The sequence below is a fragment of the Sebastes fasciatus genome, chromosome 8, assembly GCF_043250625.1.
Source record: "Sebastes fasciatus isolate fSebFas1 chromosome 8, fSebFas1.pri, whole genome shotgun sequence".
NCBI lineage: Eukaryota > Metazoa > Chordata > Actinopteri > Perciformes > Sebastidae > Sebastes > Sebastes fasciatus.
Window position 1 is genome coordinate 34,782,351 of NC_133802.1, and position 20,880 is coordinate 34,803,230.

At 42.7% G+C, this 20,880-nt stretch overlaps 1 protein-coding gene across 4 annotated transcripts in view; it reads left to right on the top strand.

The window, feature by feature from the left end:
- The window catches only part of LOC141772027 (nucleolar protein 4-like), a 166,942-nt gene that overhangs the window by 45,067 nt on the left and 100,995 nt on the right, over positions 1–20,880 (top strand). The gene's annotated exons all lie outside the window — the stretch shown is intronic.

The following is a 20,880-nucleotide window of genomic DNA, read 5'->3' on the forward strand; positions in this document are numbered from 1 at the left end:
AGTTCTTTGTGATGGATGGCTTTCCTAGCTAGATTGACAATAAGGGGGTTTCTGATAGTTTACACAGCACAAGTGTTCGCGATCCAATCGCTGAAAAATGCCAATTCTTGCAGAAATCTACAAATGTCAAAAGTTTTTGATCCCAAATCACAGCATGTCTTTTTCTCTGGTGTTCCTCAAGGTCTTGGTGTCTTAATGTGGTATTTTGGAGGGATTATTGATCATTTTGATCAATTCTCAAGTGGTAAAAAATGGTTAAATTTAGCACCAAATCTGAGTAACAAATGGAATCAACCCCAAACATTGCTGCAACAACTTATGAGACATAATAGAGCATGAGGATGACAATCATATACTTCTATCATAATGTTTTAAACACTTATACACTTTCACTATTTATTTTAAAGGGGACATATCAGCTCATTATCAGGTTCATACTTGTACTTTGTGCTCTTACTAGAACATGTTTACATACTTTAATGTTCAAAAAGCACATTATTTTTTTATACTGTCCGTCTGAATATACCTGTATTCACCTTCTGTCTGAAACGCTCCGTTTTTCCAAGCATTTCAACGGAATTGCGTTGCTAAGCAACGGCTTGGGTCCATGTTTACTTCCTGTCAGCTGATCGTCATTCACATACACTGCAACAGGAAATAAACTGGGACACATTTAGTTTGTTTGTTTAAAACTGTGAAATGGTCTAAATATTGTATATTTGTGACATCACAAATGGACAGAAATCCTGACGTCTTGTTTCAAACGCAGAGTTTCTGAATACGGGCTGTGTGTATTTCTCCATGGATTGAGTGTTTTGATACTTTCACAGTATTTATATATCATTTAAACATGCTTTATAATATAAAAGACATGAAAATCTCACTTTTTACAATATGGGACCTTTAATAATTAATTCACGTTTATTTCTGATTTATGACCAGAACAACTTGACCCTCAGTGCTGAGCAGCATCTCAGATTAACCTTCAGGTTCCAGCTTTCAGAGGATGTACACCACTTCTATGTGACATCTACTGTTGACCTGCTGTCTCCCCCTAAAGACCTCATGGACCCCCCTAAAGAAGACTAGAACAGGTCTATGATGGGTCTCAGAGGGTTAATAGCAAACACTCCAGAAGCTAACGTTAGCTTGCCAGTAGCCCCGTTCGGGACAGTGGTTATAGCATACTCGCCGGGGAGTTTCGAGGGCTGCAGCAATTTCTGTCCACTTGTTTCTCAACAGTGTTTCTTCAGGAACAGGATGTGACATCATCTCTAAAGGAATCTAGTTGTAGTCCTTTAAATAGAGACCCTGCAAGATCATGGATGTATAAAGAGAACTGGATCCAGCGTTGGAGGCGGGGCGCCGTTCATTCCTACCAGAGCGTCTCAGTGGAGCATGAAGCCTAAATGGCTCCACTTCCGACTGGAAAAGTACCCGTAACTACCGGTGATCTTCCGCATCCGTTGGGCCCATGGAGCAGGCGCAGTAGCGTCCGCTCGGTCACATGGCTTGATGCCCGATGGCATCACGTGACGAACACGGAGGTTGTAGCACCGCCGTTTGACCATTACGAAAGTTGGTGTCAACGACCGGAGCACTTCCTGGGGACTTGTGCAAGAGTCTGGGACTAAAACCTCTGAGACTTGAGACACATTGTCTTTAGATGTGAGAGGGTGTCCCACTTCTTTTCAAAGTCTCCTAGTGTCTGGTCGGCATCAGTCCACTAACATTTCTTTAGTAGATTAGTCGTAATGCTTTTTTCACGCTGAATGACTTTTTTCTAAGAAACTTCTGAGCTGGTCTCTGATAAACAGCAGATTTAAAGCGGTGCTTTGGTGGAGAAACAGAAAGGTTTCTCTCACTGTGTGATGAGTACAGCTGCAGGTGTTTCATGGTTCTCTGCTGGTGTCAATGACAGAGACCTTCCTCATAGGCAGGTCAGAGGTCAGGGATGAGGTCTGCATTCTGAGCAGCAGCAGCAGCAGCATCAGCAGCAGCAGCAGCCCAGGAGCTGATAAGAACTCGGTGCCTTGCACAAAGGCCCTCCAGCAGGAGGGGGTGGGGGGGCAGAGGCTTCCTGACAGAGAGGCTGGAGCCGAGGTGCTCCAGCTGAAGGACGGATTCTGAGCGCTGCACGGATCTGCTGCCAGCAATCAAGTATATATGCTCTGTACACAGAGCGTGTTTCCATGGCAACGTCTCTCCCGGGGAATCCAAAGTTTCTGCTGGTTTGTTTTAAAAACTCATTTTATAGTTTTGTCACTGGAAGAAGAAAAAAATGTAGTTTTTCTGAATCAGTTTAATGTGCGGAACATATCCATCAGATTTTGATGTCCAGTTGAAATGTCTCGCTGGGACACAGCGGTGGACTTAAAGACACCAGAAACAGATAATATCTACGACTCTCAGCGGTCATGTGTGTGTGTGTGTGTGTGTGTGTGTGTGTGTGTGTGTGTGTGTGTGTGTGTGTATTTCAAAGCATTCAGCGGCCACGTTCAAGGTCAAAGGTGAAAAGGTACATTATAACGTCTAGTCCAGGGATCAGCAACCTGCGGCTCTTTAGCTCCGCTCCAGAGGCTCCCTGTAGTTTTATAAAAATAATTAGTGGAAATGAATAACTGATTTTTGTTTACATTTTTCATTTTTATTTATCAATGTTGTAGGTCTATGGTACGACGGTACAACGGAGTATTTGGGCCGTAAAGTCATAATATTATGAGATTAAAGTCATAGGTTTACGAGAAAATAAAAAAATAAAGTCATAATATTATAAAGTATTAATTTTACGTGTTATTTTCTGTTTTTCCCATAAACTTCTGACTTTATTCTCATAATATTACGACTTTTTTCTCGTGAAGTTATGACTTTAATTATTAATATATAATAATATATAATTTAATAATTGTTACGACATTATTTTAATTTTCATTGAAAAACATTTAAATGAATATATTGTGATTTTGCAGGGATCTTGTGCATCCTGCACAAATATAATAATTAATAAATAATAAATGATAACAAAGGTGAAATTCAATGTAAAACTACTGAAAACAGCCAGATTCACTAAACTAAAACCGTTGAACTCCACCACCACTCACTACTCTAAGGTTTAAGCATAAATGTAATAACTTTAAGTCTGTATAATCTGATGTGAAGAACAGGACGTCTCTGCAGCACCACGATATTTCATTTAAAATGGTATTTTGACACAAATAGAAGGCGAATGAACGGATAATGAAACTAACTGTTAGTTGCAGTTGTGTGGCGTCTCAGGGGTTAATGTGTTCACAGATCCCCCCCCCCACATTAGATCCTCTCCCAGGATAAATCCTCCTATGAGGGCCTGCTGAGCTCTCTGCTCCAAAATAACTCCAGTTTTCTCCCGACCCGGCCATGTGCTGCCTTCTAATCCCCTCTTCCTCCCCTCATCCTCATCCTCTAACCCTCTCCCTCCGCCTGCTGGACCGGCTGGGTGAGGTCCCTCCTGGTTCTGGACTCTCTGTCTGCCGCACCTCGGGAACGCTCTTTCCTTTCTTTACCTTTGTTGTGTTTGTCAGAGGTCACGAGGGTCAGACGCCTGCCTTTGGTCGACGGCTGCAACTAACGATTATTTCATTATCAATCCGGGTTCCTACGGGTCTACGGGATCCAAATCCACGATTCCATTTGACTTTTGGTTCGGTTGGTTTTATGGTCGGAGGCGGAGCTTTACACACAGTCTAAAGGTTCGTGTCCACCGGGGCGTTTTTTATCGCGAGGGCATGCGCCGCTTTCCAGCATTGGACGCTTGGTGGGCCGCCACTAGACACAACACACCTGATTGGACGAACGCTTTCCCTCCATGGGCTGCTGCTCCCAGCTTTCAAACCGGAAACAACATGGAGGCTCGTTTGGAAACTTTCTTCTCTCATTTCACAAAAATAGTTCACCGAAATGTGTTTCTGAAAACATTTGAGGCGAGAAATAATCCACGTTGATGAATCTGTCTTTATTTTAGATCGACAACGTTTATTTTAAAAGATTCTCGGGAGATCCGAGAGGCGGCGAGTCGCGTCGGATGCTCGTGATTTGCATAAAGTAGACTAGACCTCAACTTTATGCAAATGAGGAACGGTCGTCGTGACGCTCCGTCTCTCGAATCGTGCCGCCACTCTACCAGAATGCATTGCACGGCTGATTACATAGACAATGAATGGGAAGTGTGGAAAGGATCCTGTGGACATGCACCATGAGCGCTGAGAAACGGTACTCTGCAGTCCGTTAGCTTGTTGCTACCAACATCAGCTGCTCTGATGTACACTTACATTCAAAAGAAATTGTTCTGTCGGGAGATGCAGCGACTTAACGCTTAACTAAGTAAGAGTAGAAGAGATATGATGGAAACGTAACTTAGTAAATAACTTAAGTCTGCTAGCGGCTAGGCTAATTCATGCATTGTAAAATACCATATATAGGCATGCAGGAAGTGTCCCGAGTACGACCCCAAACCGGCCGACAGCCGATTGTGGGCTTGGTGTGTCAGGACCTTTTCTCTAACAGACGTCTGTATTTCTTAGACTTAGACTTTAGACTTTATTGTCCAACAAGGGGTAATTCTTTTCCACAGCACTGTACTTGTCAGACACCAATACGTACAACAGCACACAGTAACACGGTAAAAGCAATACAACAGCGACAACAACAGAAATTGATGGACAGCGGTACACACTCTGGCCTATTAAGCGACGCCTGTTGTTTAAGGCGGCTGTGACTGCAGGTATCAAGCTTTCTTACAAGTGTTTTCTTTCAAATCAGCGTTCACGCTGTCTGTCTGATTCTGTCTGCTTCTAACAATAAGCCCGTCGAGCTCGTCCTGCGGCGGCTCACAGCGTATCTTTCTGCTGGCGTGTACAGTATAGTGTTCACTAGTATTGTTGCATTTGAACTACGTGACATTTAGTTTATGATATCCATCTTAAATCCACCCTGTCAACATGTCCATGTGATGATGATGTGATCACAAGCAGAGTCACTCTACTCGCCAAGACCGTTGAAATCAGAGGAATTCTTGTCAGAGGGACGTTCGTGACTAATGTGATGACATTAGTACACGCTGACGCACATCGCAGACGGATAAACGAGCGGTTGTGTCAGACGGTCGACTATACATATCACTCTGAATATAAATGTCCAGTTCCACTTGTTCTTCATCTGCTTTCACACTGAAACACATTGATTCTTCTTCTTCCATCTATGGCTTCATATTGTTATAAAACACTGTTCGGACGTCCCCGGAATCATCCGACAGACATGTGACACGAGATAAACGCCATCGTTTATCCTGTGCACTCAGTTTGTTTTTTATCTGAGAGCAGAGACGTGTTAACAGAGTAGAAGCTGAAGCTGCACGGCGAGAGGCCGATTAAGACTCCAGATCACAAGTTGATATTTTTCCTCCCGTGCAGATGAGTCAGCGGCTTCAGAGCTCCCTTCAGGTGGTCATTATACCGGAGCTGCTGGCGGCTCACGAATCAGAAGCAGAGATTGAATTCATCTTTATTTTGGTTAATAATTCAATATGATAATTTATCGTTTTTCAATGGAATCATATCCTGATGAAATCACTAGGAGGAACAGGGCCCCCTGCTCCCGCTGCGACTGTCGACCGGGGCGGACTGTCCTTAGTGCGCCCCAACTGCGTCGTGCCCCCAGGGCGGGGCTTGGCCCACGTAAAAGGCGCCAGGTGTCTGTGGCGATGTCTGCAACCCACCCGACCCGTCTTGAAACACGGACCAAGGAGTCTATTGCACGCGCGAGTCAGAGGGTGCAAGCAAAACCCCGTGACGCAATGAAAATGAGGGCCGGCACGCGGTGGGATCCGCTTAGGTGGCATCTCGGCCACGCGGGGTTGGGCACAGCAACCGGCCCGTCTCGCCCGCACCGTCGGGGAGGTGGAGCGTGAGGGTGTGCGATAGGACCCGAAAGATGGTGACGAGAGGTTAATATCACGCTGCTGTAAAGTGGTATCGGTGCCGTTTTGCGAGTACGACTACATTAGCGTTTGTTTTCCCTCCAGAATGTAAAGGTTGGGTCTGCTATTTGGCTAAATACTGAGGACATACTGTAAATCTACAGAAATTTCCGTCTCAGGGTTGAAGCAAATGCCCGTAAACTTAACGGAAAATGTCCTGGTAATTTTCTGCTGGGACATTATCTGTATTTCTATGGAATTTTTTTCTTAAGAGTGTACTCATTAATATTATATTCCATTTCTATTTGCCATTCTATTTCTATTATATATATATATGTATATATATATATACAGTGTATATATATATATATACAGTATATATATATATAGGATGTGACTGTAGACTGTCGGGTTACGTGATCTAAATGTTGGACTTCCTCGCTGCACACATTCGGCTATTAATGAGACAAACTAATGGTTTCTTGAAGGTAGTATTCACAGTAATACTTCCTGTAATTAAAGCGTTGCTAATCCAGTTATTATTAGCCAGTGTTGGATACGTCACGGTGGGACATTATGCAGCTTTCTGCTCTGTCTCAGTGTTCGTCTGCTTCTGCCTGGCGGGAGGTTTACTTGTGCTTGATGAGCTCAGTCTGTTGTGTTTGATTAGTACTGCCTGAGGACAGTGTGAGGTTCCCTGGCCTTTATAGTGGAACCATAAAACAAGGAGAGGTCGAGCTGAACGCCTCATGTTTTAGGTCAACAGAGACTGAATCCACTGCATGGCAGGATTACATCTTTCATGTTTAAACTATTTCAGTTAAGTCAGGCGTCAGCAACCTTTACTATCAAGAGAGCCATTTTAGGCAAAGACAAAAAGAAATCTGTCTGGAGCTGCAAAACATGTGATCATTGTGATGAAGGTAACACAGTTTATAGTCTAAGTATATAGTATATAAGTCTAATGCAGTGAGGGCCGAAGAGACAATGTACTACGGAGTATTAGGGCCACATTGAGGGAAAAAACATCTGAGATTTACAGAATAAAGTCAGAACTTTACGAGAAAAAAGAAAATACCACGTAAAAGTACGACTGAAAAATGGTGACTTTATTTTTGTAATATTATGACTTTATTCTCGGTACCGCTGTACCGTCCTACCGTCATGCCGTCATACCGTCATACCGTCCTACCGTCCTACCGTCATACCGTCATACCGTCCTACCGTCCTACCGTCCTACCGTCGTACCATAGACCTACAACAATAATAGATAAAAATGAAAATGTAAACAAAAAACAGTTTTTCATTTCCATTTGTAAGAATCCCCAGGGAGCCTCTGGAGAGGAGCTGAAGAGACGCAGGTTTCTGACCGCTGGTTTAAGTGAATGATGACAACTCAGTCGCTCGTTTTCTTGACATTTGTGTCTAATTTAACATCATGTCACCTGTTCAAAGACTGGTGTACTGTAAATACAATGTGAAGGATCAAAGGACTTTATTTGTTCATATGTATATGTTATATTTTAGTGAAGCGTGTTCTCGAGGCTCCCCGTGGTTTCTGTAGTTCGCCTGCACAGTTTGAATTCCTTTCTTCCTCTCGAGGTTTCATCTTATTTATTTAAGAGAAGCTCAACAAAACCCTAAACCTTCAGGCAGACGAGGGCGTTGGGTTGAGAGAGGTGGGGTTTTTGTTTGAGTGTTCGCAGGGTTAAAGTCTTTTCAGAGTTCACAGCGAACTCTCAGAGGATAAAAACCATTCAGCAGCTCCGCGTGAACAACCTGTTAAAGAGATTCACTTTCACAGTTTGGTTTGAGCACGAACGTGTTTTAATCCTTAAAAGGGTTTTCTCGTGTGACACTGATCAGGTTTTAAATCAGATAAAACTCTAAATGTTGCTGATGGTTGTAGCCATGAAACTCAGCCACCTTGATTTCTTTGAATGAATCCGGTTGTTTTCTCAGCCGACCCCGCGGTCCCCACCGGTGCAGCCTAAACGCACTGCCCACATTGAATTGAATGGGAGGACGCTTGATTCGGTGTGAACGCAGCCTTAATTGTTCACCTCCCACCAGCTAACCCAAACCGAAGTTGTCGTATTATAACGTGTCCTCGGGATAAAAGTGTCAATCATGAGCGTTATGTGTGTTATTCTATAGCGGGTTACGGAGGAAGCGTTTCCATGTAATTACCTCGGCGGTCTGTGGCAGAGCGGTGCTGCCTGGCGGCCATGCTGCTGTGTGCTCAGTGCTCAACCAGTGGAACCAGAGAGTCCCTGCAGAGATCAGCTATATAATACAGCTGGAGCTGAACTCTGCTCCTCCAGTGCTCCTCCACGGCTCCCTGAAGCCTTCACCCCCTCCAGCTCTCTTCCTCTTCCTCTTCCTCCCGACTTCTAATAGCATAAACCGATAGCCGGTCTTGGTCACGAGGGAGCCCGGCTGGCTGTAGTCGAGATGGACAACTCAATCTGAGTGCTGATCGTTGCCGGTCTGGAAGTCGGAGCAGTTTAGCTGCCTGGAAAAAGAAACGATAGGCAGAGAAAACGAGTGTTAAATGAGACAACAGCAACAGAGAGAGATGGGTCACATGTTTATTAGGGGATTTCCTGGCAAGAGGTTTGCAATTAAACAGTCGGGCTGGGACGATTCACCTATCTCCTGATTCAATACTATCACGGTACTCATCATGTATTGTGATCTATTGTGATTTTTACTAACTTTTTTAACACTAAACCATGAGAAAAAGTGGAATCATAAACTTTTACTTTGGAAAATATCTAAATGAATCCAGTAAAAATGTGTGTAACTTCTCCAAGGTGGTCTCTAGCTCTCCCGTCAGCTCCGTTCTCTTTATCCATCCATGGTCAGCTCCATCGGGGCCGTTTCAATGCAGAGAACACAAATGTCAGTATCTGGGTGCTCTACAGTTGTAGCGTCGGCCCATTTGACCACGGAGACGAGAGCGACCGCCGGCTCGACCGCAACATTACCGTCATACGATAACGTTTCCTGTCCATGACAGAGTTAGCATGCAGCTTTAGCTCTGCTCTGTCTAGCTCTGCTTTTCCTGTCAATGTGTGAAACCCAAAGTGTTTCCATCCTTTACTGGATGTGTAGTGTTTACCACGCTGGATTTAACATGGGAGGGTGCAGGTCGAATCCACGCTGACCCTCCAACGTTTTAGACTTCCTCGTTTCGGCTCGCTGAGGTTTGTTTTGGTTGACGGATACGGAACGGATATGACGTTACCTTACTCAGACTACAACAATAAAAACTTCCTTCTACCTCCACATAGACTCAAATTAAGCAAATATATGGAATCTGACATTAAAACATCTATTCCAAAATTGTTAAAACAAACCCCGATACCTAGGTGAATCGATGAATTCTCCCGGCCCTCGTTCCCATTTTATCCGGCAGTGCTATGCATCAGTGTACATGTTGACCTCTGTTATTGGTTGGAGGTGCCTGGTTCTAGTTCTCAGTAGTATTTAGTATTTAGTATTTATTTAGTATGTATATGTGTTTGCATGGTGGAACTAGCCTGGTCCAGCAGTGACCTTTGCCTGGACTAATCCGTGCTGTGTTTCTCTAGGATTGCTTCCTGCAGGGGAAAGGGGTTAATCGTCATGCTCGGGGCAGATTTGTGACTGACTGGATTAAGTGGGGCTCAGAATGTTGGACACTCCACTAATCTCTGGTATCCATGCCCCTGCTGGCTGCTGGGGAACAACCCGGCCCGCTGACTGGCTGACTGATTCTCTGACTGACTGACTGACTGACTGACTTATTCTCTGACTGACTGACTGACTGATTCTCTGACTGACTGACTGACTGGCTGACTGATTCTCTGACTGACTGACTGACTGATTCTCTGACTGACTGACTGACTGGCTGACTGATTCTCTGACTGACTGACTGACTGACTGACTGATTGACTGACTTATTCTCTGACTGACTGACTGACTGATTGACTTATTCTCTGACTGACTGACTGACTGATTGACTGGCTGGCTGACTGACTTATTCTCTGACTGACTGACTGACTGACTGACTGACTGATTCTCTGACTGACTGACTGACTGATTCTCTGACTGACTGACTGACTGATTCTCTGACTGACTGACTGACTGACTGACTGACTGACTGACTTATTCTCTGACTGACTGACTGATTGACTTATTCTCTGACTGACTGACTGACTGATTGACTGGCTGGCTGACTGACTTATTCTCTGACTGACTGACTGACTGACTGATTCTCTGACTGACTGACTGACTGATTCTCTGACTGACTGACTGACTGATTCTCTGACTGACTGACTGACTGATTCTCTGACTGACTGACTGACTTATTCTCTGACTGGCTGGCTGACTGACTTATTCTCTGACTGACTGACTGACTGACTGACTGACTGATTCTCTGACTGACTGACTGACTTATTCTCTGACTGACTGACTGATTGACTGGCTGGCTGACTGACTTATTCTCTGACTGACTGACTGACTGACTGACTGACTGACTGATTCTCTGACTGACTGACTGACTTATTCTCTGACTGACTGACTGACTTATTCTCTGACTGACTGACTGACTTATTCTCTGACTGACTGACTGATTCTCTGACTGACTGACTGACTTATTCTCTGACTGACTGACTGACTTATTCTCTGACTGACTGACTGGCTGACTTATTCTCTGGCTGGCTTATTTCCTGATGGCCCAGGTGAACGACTGACTGATCCGATGATGAAGATGGAGCGGTTGAGTTTCCAGCTGACGGACAGCTGAAAAACATAGAAAGAAAACGCTCTTTATTCCTCTCCTGGAGTCCACTGGACTCCGGACTCCACACTCGCCTTTTTTATGTAGAAACTCAGCGTAGAAACCTTTTGTTATATTTGTGTCAGTGTTGATTCAACACTTTACAACAGTTCCCACTCCCTCGCCCCACTTTGTGAGTCAATGATTAGCTGAGACTGCTCACTAGTTTGAAGTGTTGGAATGAACTCTACCGGCTTTTTGTGTGGCGGTGCAGCTCAGGTTCCACAACCTCCTGAAGCTGGGCGCACACTGACGACTCATTTTAACACCGAGCACCCATTAACTCCTCCCGACCGGCTGTCTGACAGTCGCATGAATTAAAGACATGTCAGAAATTTTGGTCGTCCGTCCACAGGCTCTCTCTCAGTTGAAGCAGAGCCACGAGCCGATTCCCGACGTCAGCGCCTTTTTTCTGCTCTTTTTACAGTAATCAGAGCGTAGCTATCAGGTTCAGGTTCAGGTTCAGGTTCAGGTTCAGGTTCAGGTTCAGGTTCAGGTTCAGGTGACTATATTTGTACCTGTAGGTGGATTTGATTTGCAGCAAAAATAGAGGATGGCATCCGTATTGACAATAAATGAAGCAGTAAAGCACAGACAAAAGACATGACAAGTACTCAAAGGCTTGCTGGGATCAGGACCCAGCAAAAAGAAGGCCACAAGAACAATATAAAAAAACACTGAAATATCAGGACAAAGGCACAATAAAACGACAATATAAAGATGTGCAAATGTTGCTATGGGACGTATTTAAATGAACAATTGCAGCTGGAACAAAGCTGTTCCTGTAGCGCTGTCAAGATAACCATGTACAATAGATATAACTAGTTAAACGTAGCTGGCTTACCTCCAATTCTCTCTACTAAATGGACGAGCCGTACTGTCCACGTCTTCCTCGCCACCTGAGAGTCCGTCTAACGTGACACCGCCGCCTCTGTTTTTAGACGTTTCAGCAGACAGGATGACTCAGATGATGAAGGCAGTATGTTTGTCTAAAGAGAGGATATATCCATGTTTTTGGTAACATGCCGTTGTCCTGTTTCTGTTTGAAAATGGCAGTTTTAAGACTTTTGGTTTGGTTCACGTAACCGTCAGTTTTCATTCACAGTAAAAACTAGAACGGCACTCGGAGAGTGCAGACCTCCGCCAAGGTGCGTTACTTTAAAACCAGATCCCAGTTCCCAGCTGGCGGTACCGCGTAGTGGTCGGCTTGTTACTAACACGGTGTGTTTCCGTGTAACGCATAGGCGGATGTCTCTCTCATTCAGCAGCCTTGTTATGTCTGTAGAACGTTACACTACGTTGTCTCTCAACCCGTCATCTACCGCTTTGTTCTTTCTCTCTGCGGACGGACAGCAGCTCCCGCCGCACCTCGATGTCTCGCCACACATACACATATATCGTCATCAATGCGTCATCAGCTACCCTGCGTATGTGTTATACTCTGGATTGTTCATTGCGCCACACCCCACCCCTCCAAAACATTTCATTCAAATCCATTAGGAACCTTTGGAGTAATCCTGCTAACAGACAAACCAACGCCGGTGAAAACATAACCTCCCTCCTAGGCCTTTGGCGGATGACCTCGGCAATGACCTCAGCCTCTGTATGGATTATACTGCGTTACTGTACTTTGTCTGGTCTGTGAAAGTTCAGTTTCCATGGTTATAATTCAGGATATGTTGTCGATCCAGGTAGACACACACACACACACACACACACACACACACACACACACACACACACACACACAGAGTATGTGCTTCCTCTGCAGCCTCACATCAGTGTTTCGGTGCTCGTTTGTGTCTCTGAGGCGGCGTCAGATCCGCCGTGTTAACTGTCACTCACTCCCGGTTTTCACTCTCTTGTTTTTTAGTCCAACTTAACACTTCAGCATGTGTCATCCCGTCAACCAGATGGAAAAACAGGCCGCCGAGCAGCCAGAGAGTCAGACTGTACGAGCCGGTCGGCTATAAACATGAGCATTGTTCCTCAAATTCTTGTCTCGCGGTTAAAATCAAAAGTGAAAAGAAGCCCAGCAGCAGTTCTCCGAGAGGCTCGGTAGCCGACGACGGTTCATTCACAGCGATACAAAAGACAGAAAAGCAGCAAATCTTCACATTTTGAGAAGCTGGAACCAGACGATGTTTTAGTATTCTCTAACTGTTGACTGGATTAATGTCACCGGCATCATTTTTTGCAGACAGCAATGATTAATTCAGAGTAGTAAACGCGCCCGTTGTCTAAACAATGGCTGATTTGGTTTTCCATTTCAACTTCTTTTTTGTTCAGCACTGACGGGTAGATCAACGTAAAGATCAACAGATCATTGGTTTTATGCTCTGACATTTACTGTCATTTACATTTTAAAATTCTTCTTTAAAAAGAGAGGTTACATGGTATCAAGCACGAGCCTTAGCTTAGCTTAGCATGTACCACACTAACGCCATATGGTCAAATTTAAATCATTTTATGGCTGTCAAATTTAACGCGATAACGCAAATTCGTTTTAACGCCACTAATTTCTTGAACATATTAACGCAACTTGTGATTTTTATGTTGTAGCGGCTCAGTTTTAAAGCTGGAGTGAAGATTCTGGTATCATATGAAAGGAAGGAGGTTAAATAACGCTCAGAACTTACGATAAATTTTGGCGAGGAAAAACTGTCATGTCCATTTTCAAAGGGGTCCCTTGACCTCTGACCTCCAGATGTGTGAATGTAAATGGGTTCTATGGGTACACACGAGTCTCCCCTTTATCGTGATCATCATTTTGGCCATAATCATGCAGTCCTACTTTGAAGGTCAAAATCCAAAGCTCATTCTGCACGCCCCAAATCACCGCAGCGACCACAGTCTCACAAACCAGATCTGTTGTACTTCTTCTCAACAACCACGAACACCCGACTGCTGCCTGAAGCTCATCAGCAGCTTCTTCTCTCAGTCTGCAGCTAACGAGCTCCTCCGTCTCCTTGTTGATGCCATGAAACAAACCGACCTGCAGACTGAGCTCACAGTGCTGCGCTGGACAGCATCCACCAACCAAACAACAACAACACCACAACCAACCCGGGAGAGAGAGAGAGAGAGAGTGTGTGTGTGTGTGTGTGTTTTGATGTGTGTGTGTGTGCGTGTGTGTTGATGTGCTGCTGGCTGCTGGGGGAGTTCTACCTGTGAAAACATCAGATCTGTAGAACCAGAGTTCACACCCAGGATCTGACCAAATGAGCTCTGTGGAGAGATGGCGTGTTCATCGCCTGCAGCTACACACACCGAGGCCGGGAGGCGTGTATATATCCACATGCATGTTAAGACACTTCCTGTCTCAGACACACACAGACCCACAGGCTATGAGATGAATAACTGAGAGATGTACCGCAGGAAGACGTTCACATTCCCTGTCGGCTGTGATATACAGCATCAACATTAAAGACAACATATCAACTATAAGTACATTTACTCAAGTACTGTATTTAAGTACACATTCAAGGTACTTGAGTCCATTTTATGCAGCTTTATACTAACTCTACTCCAACTACAACCCTAATCATAACAAATAAAGTCATATGTACATATAATGACGATAAGATAGAAAATATAATATTAATTAAAAATAAATATTCAAAAACAAGGTAGGAGAAAAAAAAGATTATAATAATAAAAACATAAATAAATAAGACATGTAAATATATAATAATAATAATAATATATTATTATTATTATTATTATTATTATTATTACCACACCTTTTTTAAAAATCATGCTTTTTATTGTTTCCTTAAGAAAAACAACTAAAACAACCTAAACCATAACAAATAAAGAAATATGTACATATAACAACAGTAATTAATAAATAAATAAATAATAAATATATACTGTAAAAAATATAAATTAAAAATAACTAATAATGATACATAAATAAATAAGAAATATATACTGTATAGAATATAAATAAAAAATAAATAATGATAAATAAATAAGAAATATATACTGTATAAAATATGAATTAAAAATAAATAATAATAATAATGATAAATAAATAAATAAGTAAATAAATAAATAAGAAATATATACTGTGTAAAATACGAATTGAAAATAAATAATAATAATAATGATAAATAAATAAATAAATATATAAGAAATATATACTGTATAAAATATAAATTAAAAATAAATAAATAAGAAATATATACTGTATAAAATATAAATTATAAATAAATAAATAAATAAGAAATATACGTATACTGTATAAAATATATATTATAAATAAATAAATAAATAAGATATATACCGTATAAAATATAAACAAATAATAATTAAATAAATAAATAAATACATTTTTGTGATGAAACATCCTCTGATGCTAAGCTAGGGCACATCGTCAGTGATGAACCTGAGGTCATCGGCTGTTTCGGGTCTTTCGAGCATCAGACACCCTCACAGCTTTAGTGACTTCCTGTCCAGGTAAAACCAGGTATCTCCAGATGTGCTGATGTTGAATGTTTGTGATGAACTGAAGGATGAAGAGTAAATCCTCTTCCTCCTCCTCGTCCTCCTGAAGCTAAACAAACTCTTTAAAAAGCCTCTCGGATCAGCTGGAAGATGCATTGTCACAAAGTGTTTCTCACAGGACAGCGACGCCATAAACACGTGATGATCTTATAGACCATGATGCATCGCTGTAGATTAAACTAGCCAACAGGATATAAAGGAGTTAAAATGCAACATACACGTTAATGCAGCAGTAATATTAATACATCAGATATATGATAGGAAACATTTTACTGCACTATGAGTACTGTCACTGTCAGTACTTAGATACTACATCAACTCTCAACATGTGCCTTTTAGCCATGTGTACCATCCTCAGATCCAGTCGCAGTAAACGGATGGATTATTATATATTATGTTGTTCTAGCAGCAGAAGCGGATCTCAGTGGACGTTGAGCTCCACAAACTCTGACATCTGATGAACTCTCTGACCTGTAAAATTAGATTCTGGTTACTTCTCGTGGATATTTGATTTCACGCTAATAAGCAGAAAGAGGAAGGGAAGGACACAGAGAGAGAGAGAGAGATATTTATAACTCCATGTCCTCAGGTCTGGGACTTTATTTTATCATCTCAATATATCAAATCAAAATGTTTTAGACATGGCCGTCGTGCCTCTTTGGAGGGAACCATGTCTCATATAGTGATTTCTTTTAAAGGTCTATGTCTGTAGTGTTGGAAGATGCATGATAGCAGTGCAGCTTTCTATGTGCTACCACTCCTTTTTTCATCCCTCCATCATTATCATTTTTTGCCATTTTACATAAAGGCACAATATAAATATCATGAAGAATATCATGAAGTCATATATCCTTGTAAAGCTTAGACTATAATCTATCCATCAGTGACACTGTCATGATACTGAGATTAAGAGAATTTGCGCGGCGTGGCGTGGAAGGCTGACCTGTTCTTCTATCTGTCTGTCTCCGTCTCCCCCGTCTCAGCGCCCAGCGCTGCTGCGCTGCTGTACAATCAGCGATATCTGTCTGAGAATAATGAATAATGATTAATATTGAGGGATTAATTCCTTATTTCATGTGATATTTTGGGGATTTATACTTTATTATTACATACTAAAAAAACGAAGCATTGGAATGCTGATTTGGAGGTCAATCACCATGGCAACGGTCGAAGCTTCGAAGCATTGGGGTCAGCCCTAGAACATACATACATGCTGTATAGTGCTTATCTGATATCAAGGAGAAGGAGAAGGTCAGTATCTGTGTGTGTGGAGATGATTTCTCTCTCTGTGTGTGTTAGAGCTGCTCCGACCGTCACGAACGTCACGACCGTGTTTAACACAAAGATAGACGCAAAAGAAAAGAAGCTGCACAGCATTCGGTTGTCAAATTATTATCTATTACTATATCTATTATTCTATTATTCTATTGTTCTATAACTCTATAACTATTACAGCCCTGTTATCTATTACTATATCTATTATTCTATTATTCTATTATTCTATAATATTACAGCCCTGTTATCTGTTATCTGTCTCTCTCTCAGTTTCAGGATCAGACACACGGGCCGTGACATTTATAGATCTGCTTTCTTTCCTCCTGGTCATTTTGTTCCTGGCTGCTCAGCACTGACCACACACACACACACACACACACACACACACACACACACTCAGTGGGTTGGGCGTGTGTGTGTGTGTGTGTGTGTGTGTGTGTGTGTGTGTGTGTGTGTGTGTGTGTAACCGTAGCGGTGCCCTGTTGTCTGTGGTTTTATTTCTGGCCTTCACTTCCTCGTCGTCCGGACAGATAAGATGTTCTGTGGCTTTAGAGTTAAGATTTAATTTAAAACGAGACATTTATTATTTATTGCTCTCTGACCCCCCCCCCCCCCCCCCCGCCCCCCATACCACACACACACACACACACACACACACACACACACACACACACACGCACACACACACACACACGCACACACACATTGCTGGAGCTGTTTTGTTCAACTTCTTCAAAGTAGTAAAGGTCTGGAGGATGATCTGAACGTTGAATCAGTGTAAACCTTTAACTTTGTGGTTTGTTCAGGTTCATACAGATACAGTCCAATGAGTTTATAGTTTGGATCATTTATAATTAGCGTGTTGTAACTCGTTTCTCAGCATTACCGACCCTAGCTTTATTTCAAATATACCTCCTTAAGGACATCATGTCTGACCTCTGACCTAGCTTTTCATCGTCCTCCTCTCAGCCCCGAGTCAAAAGACTTCACCGAGCTCACACCATGAAAACATCTGGTGAGCGATCTCGGGGTTAGGGATGTCACAAGAACCGATACTTCGGTATCAAGTTGATACCAAAATTCTGAAAACGTGACGGTACTCTTTTTCTACAGTACCGACGGTACCGTACGACGCCTGTCATCATGGTCCGAAATTAACAAGCGCCAAATGCGGGTAGATTTTCCGTTTGACGAGTAACTCTCTGAAGACTTCTGCTCTCTGTGTGTCGGAGTTTGAAACACACACACAACAGCGCCGTGCAACAGCGTGGAGATGTTGGGTTTGTTTACTTTTTCAGAGATCCTTTATTAATTAGTTTTAGAAGAGGAAACACTCGTGGGGGAAAAACTGAACTGAATTTCTATCTTTTGTTGTTTTTTGCTAAATCTCTGAAAAGTGGTGCTTTTTTTATTGTCATCAAAATATATACGCATTTTAAATAAATATTTGATGGTCTAATAGTCTGTCACCATGTCAGGGAATTTAAACTACTGCTTGCAATCTGAGGATATATAGAGAGAGAGTGTGTGTGTGTGTGTGTGTGTGTGTATTATGATGGAGCTATACCTGTGGAATGAAGTCTCATCATTTTCCTTTTTATTTTTTTTACCGTGGTATCGAATTGGGTATCGAGAATTTAGTTATTGGTATGGACTGCTAGATTTCTGGTATCGTGACATCCCTTCTCGGGGTAATGTTGTGGAGATCAAACTCCTCAGCGGTGAGCTCAACGCGGGATCGAAGGAGAACTTTATGGATCACCGTTTTGAAGAGTTGAATTGAACCCAGAGGCTCGACTGTAGAAGTGAGATGAAGCTCAATAACTGATCGTCTGCAGGATAACACAGCAGCAGGCTGGATGAGGCTGGGTGAGGCTGGTAGAAACACAGAGACACACAGAGGATGAAGATAACAGGAAGTGGAGCAGTGAGACGAGGAACCGTCAGTGTTTATAAAACTCCTCCAGTCATGTGACCAGTCATGGTTATCCTCTTCCTCTCTCTCTCTGTGTGTCTCTGTTCAATGAAGGTCAGTGGCAGCTTATTGATCGTGGCCGGCCGTCTCCTCTCTGTGCTGCGTACTGTACGAGGCTTTTTATAACCTGACGGACAGACGGCCTGCTGACGCTGACAGACAGTCTTTATAGCCGTCTGTCTGCCTGAACAGCTTTTATTTCTTTGTATTTTGTTCACCGTTTTGTCCTCACGCTGTCTGTTTCTGTATCTGTCAGTCAACCCAACCTTCCGGTCGATTTATTGTCCGTACTGTACGCTGCCTATGGCGAGCCGTTAAGCTTGACCTTGACTTGATCTGGAATCAACATTACAGATATCCACAACATCATTGTGACTAGTCAGAGTTGTTGTCATGACGTTGCTCATCGAGGCTTCCCATTGGATATCGGCCCAGCACACCATCTGAACAGCGTCAGCGGAAGCTTTTGCCAACTTGGATAGTTCGGTAAAGTTGGAAAAGATATTCACAGATTCAAACTTCCCGGATCAAAAACTCATCAGTTGTTAGAACACAAACGAAGGCGTGGAGAGGAGGTCGTGTTGCTCGGGCTCTATCTGTTTGGCGTGGAGAGGAAGTCGAGATTTTTCAGTCAATTTTCACATATTTTTCAAATATTTTTGTTTTACTATTTTTTTCACATATTTCACTAATAATTTCCTGACATTTTTCAGATATTTTTCACGTATTTGCGAATGTTTTTTTTTCATGCTTTTAGCCTCTTTACAAATAGATGTTATTTTGTTTAGTTTTCACATATTTTACTAATATTTTTCAGCCATTTTTTGGATATTTTACACATTTTTCAGACATTTTTCAATATTTTTTTGACATATTTTACTAATAAGTTATGGATATTTTTCCACACATTTCAGTTGCGTATATATCTGTAATTCACATTGAATAGTGAAAGTAGTTTGAATCTTATCAGTCAAAACGTAATACGGGATATCTTGAATTAGAGTTTTGACTAGTGAAGATGACGATGCAGATATCTCTGATGAATATCTTGTCTAGCTAATACATGTGAAAACGTCTCGCCGTACGCTGCCGACGGTGCAGCATTCAGTATTATTAGTGTGTGTTTCAGTGCTGATACCCCCCCCACCTCCTCCTCATGGCTGGTCGTCTCAGCGATCAATATTCTGCAGTGGAGCTCCTCGGCCTGCGCCCTGTTAATCCTTGCAGCATGTGTGTGTGTGTGTGTGTGTGTGTGTGTGTGTGTGAGCCTGTTATCAATATCTTCACCTCTCTCTCCGTTCAGAGATGATCCTCCTCTCCTCTTCCCTCCAGCGCTCATCGATCTCTGTGAGAGATGGATGCAATCAGAAATAAGACGTTGTTGTTGTTGTCGTCGTCGTCGGGCCGAATGCTGAGCGGCTGTCATGTGGACTGACGGGCGGTTAGCGCCTTAAATGTTCCCGCAGTGATATCAGCTGTAGGTCAGATTGATGTGTGTGTGTGTGTGTGTGTGTGTATGTGTGTGTGCACGGCACCACTTTAGCCTTCAACATGTTGTGGCTCCGCTCAGATGCATTTCCATCGCCGCCGCCTCACAGCAGGAGATAACCGCGTTGACCCGTGATAATTATTGGCCAAACGGCGGCAGCGGCGTCACGGTAAACTGATTTTTTTTACCGTGACGACTGACGTGTGCAGATGACTCACGACGGGCGTTTGAACAGACTTGTTGATGTGTGTTGGTGGTTTTGCATGTTCTCCTCGTGTCTGTGTGGGTTTCCTGTTTCATCCCACAGTCCATAGACGTATACGTTCGGTTAATTGGACGCCACATATATATACACGCCGTAGGTGTGAACGGTTGTCTGTGAGGACGAGTGGGCGATATGGGAGAAATCCTCCATCATATTATAGATGTGATTTTTATTGTGATATTATAAAGTTTCAGGGAAATCAACAGAGAAACGGTTGATGGATGAAATATAAAGAACATAAAGTGGTTCTGCTCGTTGTTTCACCCACGATGGTCTAATACACACAGAGATAGGAAAGAGATGAATAACAATATGACATGTATATATCCTATACATCCATGATTCCTATAAATAACTTTGGGTTTCACACAATGCGGAAAAAGCAGAGCTAGACATCACGGCTAAAGCTGCACGCTAACTCTATTTTGAAATCGATGTTTTAATGCCAGAATTGATATCTTTGCTCCATCTGGGTCTATGAGGAGGTAGAGGGAAGTTTTTAATGTTGTAGTCTGAGTAACGTGACGTCATATCCGTTCCGTATCCGTCAACCAAAACAAACCGCACCGAGCCGAAACGAGGAAGTCTA